The sequence below is a fragment of the Xenopus laevis genome, chromosome 9_10L (genome assembly GCF_017654675.1).
Source record: "Xenopus laevis strain J_2021 chromosome 9_10L, Xenopus_laevis_v10.1, whole genome shotgun sequence".
Lineage (NCBI taxonomy): Eukaryota > Metazoa > Chordata > Amphibia > Anura > Pipidae > Xenopus > Xenopus laevis.
This window is the reverse complement of record NC_054387.1, coordinates 90,643,960-90,665,823: the sequence shown is the minus strand read 5'-3', so window position 1 is coordinate 90,665,823 and position 21,864 is coordinate 90,643,960. Positions and strand designations below refer to the sequence as shown.

The 21,864-nt window shown below is 40.2% G+C and overlaps 1 protein-coding gene across 6 annotated transcripts in view; it reads right to left on the bottom strand.

Annotated features, from left to right (window-relative positions):
* The window catches only part of LOC108701460 (partitioning defective 3 homolog B), a 653,761-nt gene that overhangs the window by 435,676 nt on the left and 196,221 nt on the right, over positions 1-21,864 (bottom strand). The gene's annotated exons all lie outside the window — the stretch shown is intronic.

The following is a 21,864-nucleotide window of genomic DNA, read 5'->3' as shown; positions in this document are numbered from 1 at the left end:
AAATTATGCCATATAAATGCTGAAAATATAAATTTTTTTGGTTGCAGCCACTGAAGCACAGAGGCCAGAAAAATTATGCCATATAAATGCAGAAAATATGCATTTTTTTGGTCGCAGCCACTGAAGCACAGTTGCCAGAATAATTATGCCATATAAATGCTGAAAATATAAATTTTTTTGGTTGCAGCCACTGAAGCACAGAGGCCAGAAAAATTATGCCATATAAATGCAGAAAATATGCATTTTTTTGGTCGCAGCCACTGAAGCACAGTTGCCAGAAAAAATATGCCATATAAATGCTGAAAATAGTCATTTTTTGCCATATACGTTGAGTCAACGTATGGCAAAAATTACTATTTTCAGCATTTATATGGCATATTTTTTCTGGCCTCTGTGCTTCAGTGGCTGCGGCCAAAAAAACTGGGCAAACAATGCCTACAAGGTCAACGTCGTTGACCTTGTAGGCATTGTTTGCCCAGTTTTTTTGGCCGCAGCCACTGAAGCACAGAGGCCAGAAAAAATATGCCATATAAATGCTGAAAATAGTAATTTTTTTGGTCGCAGCCACTGAAGCACAGTTGCCAGAAAAATTATGCCATATAAATGCTGAAAATATAAATTTTTTTGGTTGCAGCCACTGAAGCACAGAGGCCAGAAAAATTATGCCATATAAATGCTGAAAATATAAATTTTTTTGGTTGCAGCCACTGAAGCACAGAGGCCAGAAAAATTATGCCATATAAATGCAGAAAATATGCATTTTTTTGGTCGCAGCCACTGAAGCACAGTTGCCAGAAAAATTATGCCATATAAATGCAGAAAATATGCATTTTTTTGGACGCAGCCACTGAAGCACAGTTGCCAGAAAAAATATGCCATATAAATGCTGAAAATAGTCATTTTTTGCCATACGTTGACCTTGTAGACATTGTTTGCCCAGTTTTTTTGGTTGCAGCCACTGAAGCACAGAGGCCAGAAAAAATTAAACCAGTAGGGTTTGCACCCTAGTTTGTAACGGTGGCGGAGGGAGGAGGAGGACGCTAAAGGACAGCTGTGTGTGGAGTCATGAGGCTTGAAGAGAAGGACAGCTGCATAGAAGTCAGAACAAGTCTTCCGGCGTGCAGTAACCCTCCGAGATCCACCCCTCATTCATTTTAATAAAGGTCAGGTAATCGACACTTTTGTGACCTAGGCGAGTTCTCTTCTCAGTTACAATCCCTCCTGCTGCACTGAAGGTCCTTTCTGAGAGCACACTTGAGGCTGGGCAAGACAAGAGGTTCATGGCAAATTGTGACAGCTCTGGCCACAGATCAAGCCTGCGCACCCAGTAGTCCAGGGGTTCATCGCTCCTCAGAGTGTCGATATCTGCAGTTAATGCCAGGTAGTCCGCTACCTGCCGGTCGAGGCGTTCTTTGAGGGTGGATCCAGAAGGGTTGTGGCGCTGCCTTGGACAGAAAAACATTTGCATGTCTGACGTTACAGACTGGCCAAAGGGCTTTGTCCTTGCAGGTGTGCTCGTGGCAGGATTACTGGCACCTCTGCCCCTGGAATGTTGATGAGTTCCTGAAGTGACATCACCCTTAAAAGCATTGTACAACATGTTTTGCAGGCTGGTTTGTAAATGCCGCATCTTTTCGGACTTGTGGTATGTTGGTAACATTTCTGACACTTTATGCTTGTACCGAGGGTCTAGTAGCGTTGCGACCCAGTACAGGTCCTTCTCCTTAAGCCTCTTGATACGGGGGTCCTTCAACAGGCATGACAGCATGAAAGACCCCATTCTCACAAGGTTGGATGCAGAGCTATCCATCTCCGCTTCCTCATTATCAAGGACTGCATCATCCACGGTCTCCTCCCCCCAGCCACGTACAAGACCAGGGGTCCCCAAAAGGTCACCACTAGCCCCCTGGGAAGCCTGCTCCTGTTGGTCCTCCTCCTCCTCCTCCACAAAGCCACCTTCCTCCTCTGACTCCACTTCTGGCACCTCTCCCTGCGTTGCAGCAGGTGCCTGGGTTCGTTCTGGTGATTCCGACCAGAAATCGTGCGCTTCCAGCTCCTCGTCACGCTGGTCTACAGCCTCATCTGTCACTCGTCGCACGGCACGCTCCAGGAAGAAAGCGAAGGGTATTAGGTCGCTGATGGTGCCTTCGGTGCGACTGACCATATTTGTCACCTCTTCAAAAGGTCGCATGAGCCTGCAGGCATCGCGCATAAGCACCCAGTAACGGGGGAAAAAAATCCCCAGCTGTGCAGATCCAGTCCTACCACCCAGTTCAAAAAGGTACTCGTTGACGGCCCTTTGTTGTTGCAGCAGACGTTCCAACATAAGGAGCGTTGAATTCCAGCGAGTCTGGCTGTCAGAAATCAAACGCCTGACTGGCATGTTGTAGCGCTGCTGAATGTCAGCAAGGCGTGCCATGGCTGTGTAGGAACGTCTGAAATGGGCCGACACCTTTCTGGACTGGGTGAGAACGTCCTGGAATCCTGGGTACTTGGAGACAAAACGTTGGACTATTAAATTTAACACATGTGCCATGCAGGGCACATGTGTTAAATTGCCTAGTCTCAACGCTGCCAACAGATTGCTTCCATTGTCACACACCACTTTTCCGATCTGCAGTTGGTGTGGGGTCAGCCACCGATCGGCCTGTGACTGCAGAGATGACAGGAGTACAGATCCGGTATGGTTTTTGCTTTCCAGGCACGTCATCCCCAAGACAGCGTGACAACGGCGTACCTGGCACGTCGAATAGCCTAGGGGGAGCTGGGGTGCACAGGTGTGGAGGAGGAGAAGGAGGACCCAGCAGCAGAGTAAGAAGAAGAAGAAGACGAGGTAGAGAGCGATGGAGGAGTAGAGGTGGTGGCAGAACCGCGTGCAATCCGTGGCGGTGACACCAACTCCACTGTTGTTGTTGAGCTACCCATTCCCTGCTTCCCAGCCATTACCAAGTTCACCCAGTGGGCAGTGTAGGTGACATACCTGCCCTGACCATGCTTGGAGGACCATGCGTCAGTAGTCATATGGACCTTTGGCCCAACACTAAGTGACAGAGATGCGGTAACTTGGCTCTGCACATGTTGGTACAGGTGTGGTATTCCCTTTTTAGAAAAAAAATTGCGGCTGGGTACCTTCCACTGCGGTGTCCCAATTGCTACAAATTTGCGGAAGGCCTCAGAGTCCACCAGCTGGTATGGTAAAAGCTGGCGGGCTAAGAGTGCAGACAAGCCAGCTGTCAGACGCCGGGCAAGGGGGTGACAGTCAGACATTGGCTTCTTACGCTCAAACATGGCCTTCACAGAAACTTGGCTGGTGGCAGATGACTGGGAATGGGAACAGGTGGTCAAGGTGGAAGGCGGAGTGGAGGGTGGTTCAGACGGGTCAAGGAGAGCAGAGGTAGAGCAGTAAGATGCTGGACCAGAAGGAGTGTGGCTTTTAGTTTGCCTGTTGCCTTTGAGGTGTTGCTCCCAAAGTGCTTTGTGCTTGCCGCTCATGTGCCTTCGCATAGAAGTTGTACCTATGTGGCTGTTGGGCTTACCAAGGCTCAGTTTCTGACTGCACTCATTGCAAATTACAATGCTTTTGTCAGAGGCACACACATTAAAAAAATCCCACACTGCTGACTTTTTGGAAGTGTGCGATCTGGCGGTAACAGTAGAAGTTGGCGGAGTTGGCGGTATTGGCGGCAATGGCGGGTGCGTTGGCCGGCTGAACACAGGTGCCGATACATGTTGTTGCCCTGCTGATCCCTGCGGGCTGTCCTCCCTGCTTCTTCTAAGTCTTATTCTCCTACTGCCTCTCTGACTCTCCGTCTCTCCATCTGAACTACCCTCCTCTTGCTCTCTTCTACTAGGCACCCACAAAACATCAATCTCCTCATCATCATTCTCCTCAGATGCATCAATTTCTTCTGACACATCACAGAAGGAAGCAGCAGCGGGGACCTCCTCCTCATCACTCATTATGTCCATCTCTATCGTGTTCTCTGCCAGAATTAAATCTGGTGTAAGGTCCTCATCTCCTTCATCTTCTTCTGGCAATAATGGTTGCGCATTACTCAGTTCAAGAAACTCATTGGAAAATAACTCCTCTGACCCCAGTGAAGAAGGGGCACCGGTGGTGGAGGAAGTGTTACGTGGGGTGGCCATAGCAGTGGAGGATGAGGAGGATGTTGTGGTAAAGTTAGAAACGGTAGAGGATGGGGTGTGCTGTGTAAGCCAGTCAACTACCTCTTCAGCATTTTGGGAGTTCAGGGTCATTGGCTTTTTAAAACTGGGAAATTTGCTAGGGCCACAGGATTGCATAGCAGCACGGCCCTAGCACGGCCTCTGCGTGGCGGCCTGCCTTTGCCTGGCATTATTTTTAAAAAAACAACAACAACAACAAAAACTCAGTTGGTTTTTCTGGAAACGATAATACACACAGCTAGATGGCGGGTTGAAGAAAACACTGTGCAAATAATGCCTACAAAGTCAACGTATACACTACTACAGCGGTGGATACGGATTACGTAAAATATATGAATGCTGCTTGAAAAAAGTAACTCAAGTGGTTTTTCTAGAGACGATAATATTATCAATATTTAGACAAAATGTGAACAAGCTCACACAGCTCGATGGCGGGTTGAAGAAAACAGTGTGCAAATAATGCCTACAAGGTCAACGTATACACTACTACAGCGGTGGATACGGATTACGTAAAATATATGAATGCTGCTTGAAAAAAAGTAACTCAAGTGGTTTTTCTAGAGACGATAATATTATCAATATTTAGACAAAATGTGAACAAGCTCACACAGCTCGATGGCGGGTTGAAGAAAACAGTGTGCAAATAATGCCTACAAGGTCAACGTATACACTACTACAGCGGTGGATACGGATTACGTAAAATATATGAATGCTGCTTGAAAAAAAGTAACTCAAGTGGTTTTTCTAGAGACGATAATATTATCAATATTTAGACAAAATGTGAACAAGCTCACACAGCTCGATGGCGGGTTGAAGAAAACAGTGTGCAAATAATGCCTACAAGGTCAACGTATACACTACTACAGCGGTGGATACGGATTACGTAAAATATATGAATGCTGCTTGAAAAAAAGTAACTCAAGTGGTTTTTCTAGAGACGATAATATTATCAATATTTAGACAAAATGTGAACAAGCTCACACAGCTCGATGGCGGGTTGAAGAAAACACTGTGCAAATAATGCCTACAAGGCCAACGTATACACTACTACAGCGGTGGATACGGATTACGTAAAATATATGAATGCTGCTTGAAAAAAGTGACTCCGGTGTTTTTTCTGGAGACGGTAATATTATGGATATTTAGACAGAATGGGAACAAGGTCACACAGCTCGATGGCGGGTTGAAGAAAACAGTGTGCAAATAATGCCTACAAGGCCAACGTATACACTACTACAGCGGTGGATACGGATTACGTAAAATATATGAATGCTGCTTGAAAAAAGTGACTCCGGTGTTTTTTCTGGAGACGGTAATATTATGGATATTTAGACAGAATGGGAACAAGGTCACACAGCTCGATGGCGGGTTGAAGAAAACAGTGTGCAAATAATGCCTACAAGGCCAACGTATACACTACTACAGCGGTGGATACGGATTACGTAAAATATATGAATGCTGCTTGAAAAAAGTGACTCCGGTGTTTTTTCTGGAGACGGTAATATTATGGATATTTAGACAGAATGGGAACAAGGTCACACAGCTCGATGGCGGGTTGAAGAAAACAGTGTGCAAATAATGCCTACAAGGCCAACGTATACACTACTACAGCGGTGGATACGGATTACGTAAAATATATTATGGCTGCTTGAAAAAAGTGACTCCGGTGTTTTTTCTGGAGACGGTAATATTATGGATATTTAGACAGAATGTGAACAAGGTCACACAGCTCGATGGCGGGTTGAAGAAAACAGTGTGCAAATAATGCCTACAGGGCAAATAATGCCTAAAAGGTCAACTTATACACTACTACAGCGGTAGTAAAATAAAAAAAAGTAAAATAAAAAAAAATGAATATTAAAAAAAAAAAATTAAAGTTGGTGCTGCTGAACTACTAGGAGCAGCAGATTAGCACACCAGTCCCACTCCCCAACACTGCTAGACTAATAGCACTGGGCTCTTATAGTAGTAGTAGTAGTAGTAGTAGTAAAACAACAAAAAAATAAATAAAAGCAGTCCTTACAAGGACTACTGTTATTGCAGCAGTCAGCAGATGAGATCAGAAGCAGGACAGCTGCCCACTGCAGCTACATACAGAGCACTGCAGTAGAAGGTAGATTACTAGCCAGCAAAGCTACCTAAGCTTAAATGTCCCTCAAACCCCTGCAGACTTCTGTCCCTCCAATAACAGAGCAGTATCAAAACGATTACTAGCCAGCAAACTTTCAACTGTCCCTGAAATCACTAACAGGCAGCAGCTCTCTCCCTACACTATCTCTTCAGCACACACAGGCAGAGTGAAAAAACGCTGCAGGGCTTCGGTTTTTATAGGGAAGGGGAGTGGTCCAGGGGAGAGCTTCCTGATTGGCTGCCATGTACCTGCTGGTCTGGGGTGAGAGGGCAAAAAAAAGCGCCAACAATGGCGAACCCAAAATGGCGAACGTCGCGCGACGTTCGCGAACTTCCGGCGAGCGCGAACACCCGATGTTCGCGCGAACAAGTTCGCCGGCGAACAGTTCGCGACATCTCTAATGTCTACTGTGCAAAACTATATAAATATTTAATGCTTCAAGACCATCACAGTCGACAAATAACTTTGATTTAGTCTATCTTAAATGAGTTTGGGCCCAGAGAATTTGGCTGTGTTTGAGTTTCAGGATCATGTTTATATATGGTTTCTTCTTTGTATTGTAGAGTTTTAACTTGCATTTGTGGATGCAACAATCAGGGAGGTATTTACTAATCCTTGATTTTTTTTCTGGTCAAGGTTTTTTAGGAGAATTTTTAGTGGGAAAAAAAACCTTCCATTTTTCAAGATATATTATACTCTGAAGCTGCTAAAAGTCAAAATTGAAAATGTGCCATTTTAAACCTGCCAAGGTCATGTAGAGGTCAATGGTAGATGTCCCTTTTTCAATTTGAAGATATAGTGATGTGCGCTGGATTTCGTCTGATAATCCCAAACATTCAGGGGGTTTCAGCGATTACCAGAGAAAATGGAGTGATTCGTGCTTCAGATCTGAAAAATTTGTACGATTCGAGTTTCGTCTTTTCCCACACAGAATTTTCATACCTCCCAACTGTCCCGTTTTTAGAGGGACATTCCTTCTTTTGACAGCTCAACCCGCAGTCCCTCGTTTGTACTGGAAAGTCCTGTTTTTGTTTGCGCTGAACAGCCAGAAAAAGAAACAATGTTTCTAACTTAATTGGCTTTTGCCAGAAAGCCCAAAACAGACACAGTAGCAGATAAGATACTTTAGTAACAATTTCAAGATAAGAAAATAAGTAATTGTAACAATATAAGTTAACAGGTCCCTTGGGAAATGTTAGACTCACAGCTTAAAGGGCAATTCACCTTCATTAGCAAAACTGTAATAACTGGGAAAAAAAACACAGAAATATGATCAAACTTTCATAACCTGCCAAATTTTGTAAAATGAACATGGTAATTAGGGGGTGTGGCCACAAACTGGGCATGGTCAAAAAATTCCCGCACTACACGCACCAACTTTTTTGTCCCTCTTTTTATTTACAAAATGTTGGGAGGTTTGAATTTATTAGAGTTATTTTATTAATAAATAAGTTAAAATTGTGGATGGGAGTAGGTTTAATAAAAAATATGAGATAAATCCAGTTTTAATAAATAGTCCCCTCAGTGTTCACAGAACCAAAATATTATGGGCCCACATATCACAACCATCCAATATGAGCTTTTGGCCTTCTCCCTTGCAAACAGAGCTTTCTCCAGATTCTCTGACTCTTTTAATGGTATTTTGTTCTGTAGATGATGAAATCCCAAAATTCTTTGCAATTTTACCTTTAGGAACATTATTTTAAAATGTGGCAATATTTGCATGTGCGGTGTTACACAGCGTTTCCCCTCCCCATCTATACTTCCGTTGAACTACACCTCTCTGGGATCCAGACTTTTTAGTGGTTCACAACTTTTCCAGTCATTGGTTGCCCTGGTCAACATTTCAAAAGAGAGATGTGAGTGCCTCCAATAATAAGTCAATCAGTTAAAAATTTGAAAAATTTATTAGGACATAAAAGACAGGACATAAAAGACAGGACCCAACGCGTTTCGTGCCTGCTGGGGCACTTACTCATAGGCCTATGAGTAAGTGCCCCAGCAGGCACGAAACGCGTTAGGTCCTGTCTTTTATGTCCTAATAAATTTTTTACATTTTTAACTGATTGACTAATTATTGGAGGCACTCACATCTCTCTTTTGAAATGTTGTCTTGGACTCGCACCCTGGGACTGAGGTGAATTGTGAGTATATCCTCCAAGATTTACTTCTGTTTTTGCATTATTAATTATTTTGAAGTAGTACCAATTCATATATATTTTTTTTTGGCATTGGCACAAACCCTACCTTTATACATTGGTTGCCCCGGTCCCAACATTTCTGAACCATGTTTTGTTTTTCAAATTCAATGATCACATAGATTGCATAAAACAATAAAAATTCTCAGTTTCATAATTTGATATGCTATCTTTGTATAATTTGCAATTCTATTTAAGTTTCAAATGATTTGTAAATAATCCCATTCTCTTTTTATCTACATTATACACAGTGTTCCAACTTTGTTGGAAAAGGGTTGTATCTGACAGGTGAGAAAATATTGTTGGGTGAAACCCACATTGGCTCCTTGCTGTGGGCCTCTCAACACAGGACTGCAGTATGGCATGTGGGTGGCTAAATAGGGCAAAAGATCTGCTTGCCTGATGACCTCATCAAATATGTAGACCATTAAAGACTTCTCTTATTAACACCAGTGATCTTTGAACCCCCTTGTGCAAATCCATTCCCCATCCCCTAATTTATGATTTTACAGTTCAGAGGTCACATTAGTGATCCTACTTGTCATTTTTCTGTGAGTTTTACATGCTGGGGTCAAGTAAGCTTTATGCAAAAATAATAACTACATGCTGCACCAGGGCACATACACTGCTTTCAAACAAATGAATGTTAACTATTTACAACTGCCAGGCTTAATTTCTAGGACCATTTATTTACAGCAAGCTTTTGCTAAAAATTTGTGTTAAATGAGTTATGACAAAGTATAAGCCTTTGCTGCATACATATCATAAACAATCACATTATATAGATATAGTAAAATGGCTGGCTAATTAAGAGACTTGCATTCATAAAAAAGAATTCTCCAACACTCCAGGAATTCAAAAGTGTTGGGTCATTTGCATTTATGGAATTTTTGTGTTTATTAAAGAAAGAAACACACAATTTAGCTTGGTTAGTTGGTTTGCAAAGAAAGATTGCAGTTAGCATGTTTTTCCCTACTATTTTGTATAATACAAATGTTAGTGAGTCTAGACCAGTCAATTGATTGTCTTTTTTTAAATACATTCTCACCAAACAGATGAATACTGACAGATATTCAAATACAGATCTTACTTGTTCTGTATAGCACACAATAGTCAAGTCATGCAAAGAATAAACAAAATATTGTTTATACCAAAAAATATATTGTTAATGTCATTTTCAGAACCCAACATAATTTAAAAGCACCTGCTACATCATTTTTAGGATCATTATCTCACACGTGCATTTGTATTAGTTAAAGCTACATGATGGAAGTAGATTTCTGTATATAAGACATCAAGATGTCTGATGCCTGAATACATTGAGAATTATTCTCCAATTAACATATGGTACAAATAGTACAGATAGATATATGTGGGGGTTTATTGCCCCTTAAAGTTATGGATTTGGTAAAACAGACACAAGAACAGAACAGCAACAGGATCTGACAAAGCTTTGAATGAAAGATATAGTTGAACTTGGGAATGGGGGGGGCAACAGGGTGCTTCCTTACTAATGTGCAATTAGAATATGTTTCTGAAATGACAGTTTTCTTAGGAATGCACACGGAGACATTTGGCTGACGCTGCTCTATGTCAAAATGTCCCTGTCCTCCTCTCACTGCTCTTAAAAGTAATTAATGAAAAATGCCCAGATATTGGTGCCAAAAAACACCCAAGTAGTCATTTTCTTGCCAAGGTCTGTTTGTCACCACTCTGTATGTATGCTTTATGTTCAACACTATAAGAAGCAGAGACAGGTGCACAGGAAGTTTATGTCCATTAATGGCAGCAGACGTAATGCCCTGTGTGCCTGAGTTGTGATTTGGGAGCTGCAAAAATGTTTCCATGGAGCACGGTAACTTAGAATTGCCAATAGGACACAGAGTCCACAAACAGGTGACAAAGGGGACAGGGTTTAACCAAAATGGTTAAGGTTAAAGGCAGACCAGTGTCATAAATGACCAAAGATTTCCCAGGATTGACTTTTAAACAAGATGGTTGTCCCTACTTCCAAAATACTTAGACTTTCCATAGAAAGTATTCCAGGGTCCACTTTTGTCCTGCTCATAACTTTCTTGGCTTCAATGCTATTTTATATTTCACTCAATGTAACAAACTACATTATATTTTACTATCTATGGCCATGGGCTAGATTTATTTGTTATTGCAGGGAACGTGGTAAAACATGTCTGATTTTCTCACAATAAAAACATATTGTCCAATAAATTAAATATAAAAATGCCTTATTGTTTTCAGAAGCATGCGTGACTATCCCATGTCCACCCTAGTAACATTTCTCTCGGCAGTCCTTTGCTGGGTTCTAAATAACAGAGGTCTTGACATCTCTTATCACTATTAAGCAGACAGTCAAAGGCCAAGCAGAATATTGCTTAGGGCCATACTTCTGTGGACTGTTATGAGCTACAGTTGTAGAGAGAACAAAGGAACTCATGTGTGTACTGAACAAACAATGAAGGTCACATAGGTTAAAAGTTTGTTCAGATTTGGGCAAGGATGTGCATCAATGGTTTTAACCCTGTAGCTTGCCTACATATATCCCTACCAAAGAACTGAGAGAACTCCGTTAATAATAATCTCAATGTGCCATATAATCCTAAAGAAAAGGGATTGTGACAGTTTTAACAGAGACTGCTGCATTTCCTTGTATAGGATCCTTGGAAGAGAGACAGTGCATAGATGGAAGTGCTTGAACCACACACTAACATATCATACAAAACATTTGTGTGCAGTAATGTAACTATTCAGCATTGGGCCCGAGTGCAGATTATGCAACTAGGCCACCCCCAGCGCCTATGCACTTGCGCGAATCGCCAGCAGGACCACAGGGGGTGCGAGCCCTGGTACATTTGCACCCTCTGCTCTCGGTAGTTCTGCCACTGTTTGTGTGCCAAAACAACAGCTGATAGTCAGTGGGATGGTACAGATGAACGGGGCTCACACTCCATAGCCTTGCCTCTAGTCACTTTGTTAGCAACTGGTCTCAAAGAATCTGCAGTACAACAGCTACCCAATGAATGTCTCCAGCCTTAGATCTGGAAGCAGGTAAAAGCAGGAAATAGCTGGCCATAGATAATTACCTAGCTACAAGTCTATGTGATACTAAACCAAGCTTAGGTCAGGTGCCAGATAATGCAGTGTCCAGATCTGACCTGAGGAGAGACAACATTGATCATTACACCAAGATACCTGTTATTAGTATCAGAGGTAATATTTAAGTAAGAAAAATATCTCGGTATAGAGTCTCTCAAGAGTAATTGCCACCCACGTTTACCAACTAGTGAACAGATTTCACCACATCTGTGGCACCCTTAGCGTTTGGTTTAGCTGTAGTAATTGCTCAGTTCTTCTCTAAATCTTATTTCTGTATGAGAACTGGGCAAAATACATAAGCATGGCCTATTAACTTTGTACTTTTGCACAATTGGCCTCCTCACAAGAAAGGAATGCTTCTAAACATTGCCTCTTTTAAATTCAGAAAAGTAGGTTGTTTCCTTTTAACATTAATGGTACTTTAATATGGAACTAGAGAGAAAGAACACTAAAATGAAATTCTAACAGGCTGAGCTTAAGATTGCGCAGGGTTCTCTTTCCTGTGGGCAAATCAACCAGGTGTAGGTGGGATTAACCTCTGCTCTGAGACATCTGTAGAAGCAACAGTCAGACATAGTTTCTTGCAAAATGGAGCAGATGGAACTACTTGCTATTGGGCACATAATGCACCATAGCTAATACATTTGTTTTCCTTACCACATGAAAAGAATATCCATATTTTCTTAGCTTTGTGTAATGGAAAAGTCCTTCTGTTCTCAAAACATGTGCAAAAAAAGCCTGCACAGACACAACCTACAGCAGAATTAAATTGTGCCGGCATACCAACAGCATTCTATAAATGGTGTATATTCAAATCACAGTTTTAAACAAATATAAATATTAGCCAGAGTTAGTTAAATTATCTATGGCAATGAATTTTTCTAAACGTGACTCTGGATATGTCTCTGGATCATATCTCTCATATGCTCTATGGTTATCTATAAATGCTGCAAGTGTTTACACTGTAAATTGAATTCCTAGTGATGGGAGAGAGCAGGGGGAGCTTGCATTCTCAGCTGTGGCCATGGGGGTCCACTGTATGCATTCCTCCCAACATTTGAAAAATGGAAAGAAGAAGAAAAAGTTGTGCCTTGTGCAGACCACCACACCCATTTTATGACCAGACGCCCTAATTACCATGTCCATTTTATAGAATTTGCCAGGTTATGAAAGTATGAACATATTTATGGGTGTTTTAGTGCAATGTTTTATGTGTTTTGCTAATGAAAGTGAATTGCCCTTTAAGCTGCTAGTCTCCGTTCTCCCAAGAGACCTACTTATCTTAAATAGTTACAATTGTACCTTTGCTTATCTTAGTTACAAAAGTATCTAAGTGCAGCTGCTGAGTGTGTTATTTTAATTAAGTTTCAGAAACTTTAATTAAGTTTCAGAAACTTTGTATCTTTTTCTGGTGTCAGTGCAGGAGACTAAAGAAAAACTCGGGACATTTCAAGAAGAAACCCGGGACAGTGGGCTAAGCTGTCAAAATTGGGACTGTCCCATAGAAAATGGAACAGTTGGGAGGTATGTGTATGGGAACTAGACCACTAGTCCCCTCATAAGTAGACAAATGCCCAAGACTACTTTTGAAAACAGCAGTCCTAGTGACTGAGTAACCAAGGCAATGCGTCCCGCCAGTCTGGATTAACTGCAGGCCAGTGCCAAAACAGACACATTGGAACAATGACACTACTGCCACCTCAAAAGTAGTGGTAGCACCAGAGTCAATGCGCACAGAAAAAATTTTGCTTCAAGAATCAGGCACCGCTACAAAACTGATCCATCTGGGACATTTTAAGCACAATTGCAGATAATTTGTGTGTGTTTTGATGCATCAGACGGAATTGCATCAAGTGCAACTCCCCCTTGTGGCTGCAATTATGTTTAAAATGGTCCTATTACTTTTCTGTCGTGGGGTGGTTACACTTTGAGGTAATCTAGTAACAAACACTAGCAGATGGACTCTCTCATTATACCGAATTATTAATAAACTCAAATAATTACAGACCACTCTCTCCTGTTGTGTGTAATTAGCCAAATCAAGGTTATCTCTGAAGTAAGCAGAGATCCCCCTCTTCAGCTTGCAGGATAACAGCTGCCAGGAAGTACTAGCAGAATTAGACTAAATGACTAATTGTATAAATGTTAAGTACCGAATGTGGCTAGTCATGTTGTTACTCAGTACTAATCTCTCCCTGAGAAAGTGTGTGTGTGCATGCGTGTGTAGTGTGTGCGTGTATATATATCCCACAAATAAGGTCCGCACTCTCAGGTCTTAAACAAAAATAAAAAATGTTTTATTTACATGGAAGGCCTTCCATGTAAATAAAACATTTTTAATATTTGTTTAAGACCTGAGAGTGCGGACCTTATTTGTGGGATAGATATTCTAATATTTTGGACATTATATTATATTATATATATATATATATATATATATATATATATATATATATATATATATATATATATATATATATACTCCCCCGAAAGACGACTGACCTTTATAACCACCTACACCCCTGATAACAAACCGCTGGTGGATGCCATACATTCACATTGGTCCGTTCTGGAGAAAGATAGAACCTTACCACCTATATTCAGATTCAAACCACGGATCTCATACAAAAGGGGACGAAATTTACGGGATCTCTTGGTCAAAACTGACCCCACACATTGCTATCAGAGTGTGGAAACAAACACGTGGTTAACGGCAACCAAGAATGGATGTTATAGGTGCCCTTCATGTATCACTTGCAGTCATCTGATAGTAGGATCGTCCTTCAATCATCCACATACAGGGAAGAAAATTGAAATTAAGTACAGGCTCACTTGTACATCTAAATTTCTGATTTATTTTATTAAATGCCCCTGCGGACTGTTTTATGTGGGGAAAACGATTACTACTTTACGAGACCGGATGGCTAACCATCGAAGTTCAATACGACAAGCATTGGAGACCGGCAAGGCTGAAACCCCGGTGGCACTACATTTTTTGAAGTATAAACACACCCTAGCGAGTTTTCGATGCATGATTATTGATCATATTCCAAGACCTACGCGAGGTGGTGATCGTGAAAGACTACTTCTGCAAGCTGAATTGAGATGGATCCATAGGTTAAATACGATCAGCCCTGGTGGCCTGAATGAGATGGTGTCTTATTCTCCTTTTTATTAGGGGTGTTTACAATATATGAGTGAAGTTTAATTGTTCTACTCCCTTTTATTAGGAGTTCCCAGTTTCTGGGTTTGCAGTTTGGTATGAGGGTGGGTAGCTACCTTTTAAGATCGAGCAGATAGTGGATATCGGATGACTTTAAGCTAATTTGTCTAGATTTATACATTTCTTTATTAACCCTTTAGAATGGCAACTACAACAGAGGCATACGGGGTGATTAGCAACATAGGATTGTATCCTCTTGTTTTTATTACAGTAATTGTTGCCATTTCACACATAGATATACTTGTACAACAATTTCCCACATCCAATGGTTAACTTAGGTCCATTTGGGGGGACTATACTGGACAGAGGGAGGTCATTTATACCAACAAGGATCACTTTCCCCTATTCGATCTGGCTAGTGGAACAGTGAGGGAGCGTGATTTTCCTCCGATTCAGCTAGGTCTACATACCCTGGGGTGTCTAATATGACCCTAGTTACAATAAACTTTTAGTATTAGTATTATTGATTGAGTTTATACACACTTTAGATATTGAGGAAAGTATAGTTTTGTCAATCTTTTTAATTTGTTTTTATGGTATTTTGTTTGTTCTTTAGTATTCTGTTTTTTTTTTTATTATTTTGTGCTTATTTTTAGCAACCATTCTTGATGGGTTGTGATGTGGACACGTCTATACGAGTGATCTTGAATAATTACACAAATGGCCCTGAGAGACCTTTCACCTATGAGCGCTACGTGTTTTCCTGCCCGATGTTTTGGCATGATGGGAATCGTGAGATCCGTTTGACAGATCGCGGATGTTATTTCTACTACAATACTCACCATGGTGATGACGCGCATACGGATGCAGAGGGATGAATGAACAAGAAATCCTATTGGACACGAGCTTGATACTGACACACTGATAGTGCGCGCAATGACTCTGTTCATATGTCCGATTTAGGGCTCATTGGGTGAGATAATTCACACCGGGTGATCGGTTTTACACGGGAAGTATAGGATCGGAGAGTCTTTTTTTGTCTATAAGGGTTTTCACTGGGGTGATCATGAGGCAGATAACTGACATGCTTGTCACACGGATACGACGGATGACGCCACACAGCAGCGGTAAGCTAGCTCGGACCTAATTTTTAATGTTTAATCTAAACATTAGCGTCTTAGTCTTTTAAAGGATGTGCACTTTATTTGTATTTCATCAATATTTTACTACACCTTTTATGATGGGTATGTTTGATCACTGTTGTATAAACACTTGTCCTCCTTGCAACCTTGTATCGGATGGATATTCCAGCAGATATTGAAACAATTTTAGCTTTGACACTTTTTAGCATGTAGTGTTCACTTACTGAATGGATATGTATGTTACAATTGTTCTTTGATTGATCTTTGGGGTTTTTTTGGTAGGGGAGTATTCTGTCAGTACTTTTATAGATATACACGTCAGAGTGGGAGGGTTTGTAACATTTTCGCGCCACTGGTGGGGTATTTATAGGCAAATGTTTTAACATTTTGTTACTTTGACAAAGGCTGGTGTGACAGCCGAAACGTTAGTGTGATTTAATAAATTCACCATTTCTTTATAAGTCCTGAGTTGTGCGGCTTCTTTGGAGGAGGTATATATATATATATATATATATATATATATATATATTGCCCCAGTTGGTGTGCCGAAACGTTGAAATAAAATTTTCTACTTTTTTCACTATTTCAAGGCCTTGGAGTGCTGTTTTATCTTTGGTTTGTTATGCTATGTTATAACCAGCACCCAGGCAGTTGCCTATATCGCGAGTGCACCACTATAGACCACCAATCTGATAACTGTTTGCAAAAACTATGTCAACAAATGCTCATTGGCTAAGGATAGAACTAGACAAGCGTTTCCACCCCATTAGTCCAGACCTAGGGTAGAACTAGACGAGCGTTTATCATGCAATTCTGCCGTATCCGACGTGCTGTGCCAAAACGCAGGCATCAAATCGGATGCGATGGAAAAACAAGGTAAGCTATAGCAGTTGGATGGTGTCGCAGCATTGATTCGATGCATCACGACTGTCGGATGCAGACACAGTGTGCAGCGTCTGCATCCTACATTCGTGTTGCATCGGATCAACACTGCAACACTATCCGACATTTGTATTTCTTACCTTGTTTTCCGTTGTATCCGACTTGACGCCTGCGTTTTGGGGCAGCGTGTTGGATCCAGCAGAATTGCATGGAAAACGCTTGTCTAGTTCTTCCCTAACAGTTACAAGTTATAAATGTTGAAGGAACTAGAACATAGTTACAGAATTATAATCATGACATATTAAACTGAGATCATTGCCCTACCATGTGACGTCACTTCTGGTCTGGCGTCAGGCCAGAAGTGAAGTCACATAGAGAACACAGGAAGAGACACAAGGGGAATATTCATGCCGGCAGGGCCCCCCATGTAGAAGCTGCAATATCCTGTGTAATGCATATATCTATGTGTGACCAATCTTCAAACCAAATGTGAGTGCAAACTTGTTTTTATGATTACTTTTTAATAAATTGTGTTACACTATTTCGGATTTATATCTCTCTATGGGGACATGAGAAGCTGACCTAAAGAGGAGGGAGAGATTCGCTAGACACTACAGGCAATATACCATACCTGCAGTTTGTAAGTAGGCAATTTAGCCAAACGGTGGTGGCAACGGATTGGACAAATCGTGCATGTCACCAATAGGAGTGGAAAGATTAAAGGGGAAATACACCTCAAGAAAATAATTTGGACAATGGGTGCATGGTGTAATATTTAAACATATTGCACTATTCTTTGTTTCTGTTTCTTTCTCTGTTGCCGTAGGCGCTGATTTACATACAATTTTTGGAGATTTTTGATACAGCTGAGAGACAGCGGGAAGATCAGCAAGAGAAAGTTATTTTAAGAGACGTTTTTTTCCTAAAAGTTTTAAGATTTATTTAACTGAATGGCCAGCTTTATAATATCCTTCTATCTTAAAATAGGAAGTATATTAATTTCAAAATAATTATATTCCAGCCATCTATCTGAAATGAAACATAGTCTAAACAATGTTTATTTTATAGAAGAAAATTTTATATTTTAATATAATAATCAGGCCCTACTGGTTTAGTGATTTTATTGTTTTTCCCTGCTCCAAATAAATGTCTTTTGGCAATGTTAGCCTGCTTAACTTTCTTTCTACAACAGAACACTGTCACAATTGGTTATATAATATATTCCCGTCCTTTACTCCAGAACATGACCTCTTGTTTTCAAGTTAGTTATTATTTCAAAGAGCTTGCTGGAATCAATAGAACTCTTTCTTTTGCAGTGTGCTGGGTATCTTAGGAAGGTCACACTCCTCCCAACCCACCCCAAACTATAGATGTCAAGACTGGCTAATCTCTCATCATATTTTAAACCCTCTATCATTTTCACTGCCCTCTGCAATACCAATTTCACACTGTGCTATGTCTTTGTGTGCACTCATGGTATTCTATAATTGCACATTACTCAGATATAGTACTGCAATCGGAAGGTATATTACTGCTGAAGAATTGAAGTTTGACCTTCGGCTGTTTTTGACATGCCAACTTTATTCCCATGATAATATAAGGTAGACATAAGACAATACAGTTTAATTGAGCTACTTAAAGCAATATTACACCTGAAGTACAAGTCACTGCTATGTTTTGATACAATAATAAACATTCTCAGATATGGTTTCATTTCTTTACATAAATAAAGGTGTTTAAATTTGTCTGAGTTGTTGTCCCTTTGAGCAGGACTGGACTCACTCTACACTGGAGAAATTATGATCTGTAAGCGAAATGAAGGGTGAACAGATCTTCCCATTAAATGGCAATACTTTTTCCTACAAGATGAGTACATCTTTGAAGCAATTATTTTCTGATGACCTCTTTTGCTTAAGAGGAGATCTTCTTAGGCCTATGTAACATATTAGAAGTTAAAAAAAAGACATCCATCAAGTTTACATTTTTTTTCAGATCTGAAAATTATTACTTTGTACTTTTATAAATAGTTATTATACCCCTGTCCCCAGCAATGTCCCCCCCCCACCTAATTCCTTCTCAGCTATGGCGCAAAAAAATCTTTTGTGCACACATTTTAAACTTGTGTGCGCAGTTTTTAAAAAACTGTGTGCGTAGGTCAGAAATAACACAAAATGTGTTTTAGCACCAAATTTTTTGTGCACACACATTTTGTTATGTGTGAGGCCACGAGCAAACACCTTTGAGGGAATATTGCCCCCAGTGTTTATTCTCTAGCCTTTTGTTATAAATACCCTTTATCAACTTAGTCACTTAGCTTTGGACTCTTTTTTACTCCAGTAATATCCTTTTTTGAACAAAACTGCACTCTGTATTCTAGATGGGGCCTTATTAGTGCTTTGCAATGGAGATGGAGAAGGACTACCCACTCCTCCTGAAAATCAATACACTTTTTTATATAGGGCAATATTTTGCTGGCCTTTCCTGCAGTTGACTGGCATTGCTTGCTATAGCTAAGTTTAGTATCCCTAGGTCCTTCTCCACATGCGAAGATTCGGGGAGATTTAGTCACCCAGTGACAAATCGCCTCCTCTTCAGGCAACTAATAATCTTAACTGCCTTCCCGCTGGCTAGAATCTTAATCGCCGGTAGAATGCCACTTGGAGCGCTTCGTTTTCCAAAGTCACCCGAAGTTTCTTTGTGTAGCAATGAAGGTGACAAAGATGTTTAGGGTTACAAAATGTATAGCCAGATATGGCAGTGTATAGGTTATTCGGCAACTTGCATCTTGTAGTACAGGTATGGGACCCATTATCAAGAACGTTCCAAATTATGGAAAGACTGTCCCATAACCTCAAGTAATTTCCATTTTTCCTATAATAATACAACAGTACCTTGTACTTGATCCTAACTAAGATCTAATTAATCCTTACTGAAGACAAAACAATCCTGTTGGGTTCATTTAATGTTTAAATGATTTTTAGCAGACAAAGCGCGGTGATCCAAATTATGCAAAGATCCCATATCTGGAAAGCCCCAAGCATTCTGGATAACATGTCCCAATTTGGAGACGCAGAGTGACATAGTTTGCCATATGTAACCTGCAGAAAAACTGGGCACTGCTTTTTCTCAACCATTCATTAATTTCATACAATTTATATGGTTTCTAACTGCATCATAAAAATTAAAAGAAAAAAAACTGCATAATAACAAAATAAAAACAACTTATAAGACAAACTACTCTAACTTGTAAGATGCCTCATAATTTACTAGTTGCCAATGACTGCAAAAGTCATTGAACATTCACAAAGTATTAAAATATAATCAGATAAAACTTAACTGACACATCTTGCCAACTTGATTTATATACAAATATTTCTTTATTTAAATTCTAATGGAAAAACTATATTTCAAGTCATTTATTCTCTGTTTTATAAAGCTAATGAAAAACTATTACACAAAAAAATGCTAATGCTGTAAACTCATGATGTCTGAAACTCTGAAATGTGATACTGATGAATTCAGTTTAGAAAATCACTTCTTCACACTTTTATTTATTTGATTCAAGACTTTAAGATAATTCATTGGGTTTTATAGTACTTGATGAGTCAGTGCATGCTAAATTCGATTAATCAAAGGCAAGACACAAATTTGCTTAACTAAAAACAACTTGGTGCAAAGGGAAACAGCCACACACTTGAAAGGTCATACACCAGATATCAACCTCTTATCAGACTTCCTGTCTACAGTTTTGCTAGCCTTTGGACATGCATGGCACAGGAGAAAGTTAAAAGGAAGCACACACTTTCAAGACAACAACAGCATGTGCAAGGGAATAAAAGTGACACAGAGGATGTAAAATTGAAAAGCCATTCTGTGATAGCAACAACTCTCTCTTTGCAATACAGATGACAACAGCCCATCTCTTTGATAGACAGCAGAAGGAAGCATTTGACCAGACCTTCATCCTGCCTGGTCTTCAGCAAGAGGTCAAACATACAAACCAACATCAATCAAGATAAGAAATATCAGCATTTCTTTGTCTATATTGCAACTGATATTGACTCAAACTGACCGGGACACGGAATACAAATGAAAATGACAGTAAAAGAAAGACAGAAAGACAGTATATTAGGATTAACAAGAATCGCTCAATGCAGGAAACAAATGTTGGTCAATGGCAACTCAATAAATCTTAAAAGTGGTTTTCTTCAGTTAATGACAAAAAGTTTGCATTAATGCGAACAGCATGAAAGTTAGCCTATGGGAACTCGATAGATATTTTTTTGCAATATATTTATATACACAAATTACCCAAATAGATGGGGCTTGGTGATGCTATGAGCTATAATTGCTTTGTGTCTCACATCTGATTATAAGAAATAACCCGCCCTGTTATATTATACAGTATATGAGATACAAACTTGAGTTCCGTCAAATGAATGAAAAGCACCCACCATGCAGTATTATGTATTTATATGTTGATGAACTCTATGCTAAGTAATATTGTCATATTTGACAAAGGGGTACATTATTTTACATACAGGGGGTAAAGGAAATAACAGAAGCCCCCGACAACATACTAATTGTAACAAAAAATAGGGCCAGCTATTGCCTTCAATTCTTTATGTGAATCTTCAAAAATATAAATAACAAACCTGCCATTGATTAGGTTGGAACTACAACAGACTGCTCCAACGTTTCGGTCCGACAAAGGTATATAAACTAAGATCTGACTAATAGAATAAGAGCAGAAGGACTCAAGCATTTATCATGCTGAGATCAAATCAGCGTGCCATTTTAACTCAGTGTGCCTTTTAAATCCTGGTGGGTTACGGTTTTATGACTTGTCATGGTGGCTTTAAATCATCTGTACATTTTCCCAAGAGGCAGATATATTCATAGACTTCTCCTCCATAAATCAGGAGCTGTGTGATATCCATGACAAAATCACATCCCGTAGCTTATGATGTCACCAGGGGTTGAAAATCAAATTTCATGGACTAATGGTAAATCATTGTGGTCTGGCGTCTCACAAAGAGACACTCGTGCAGA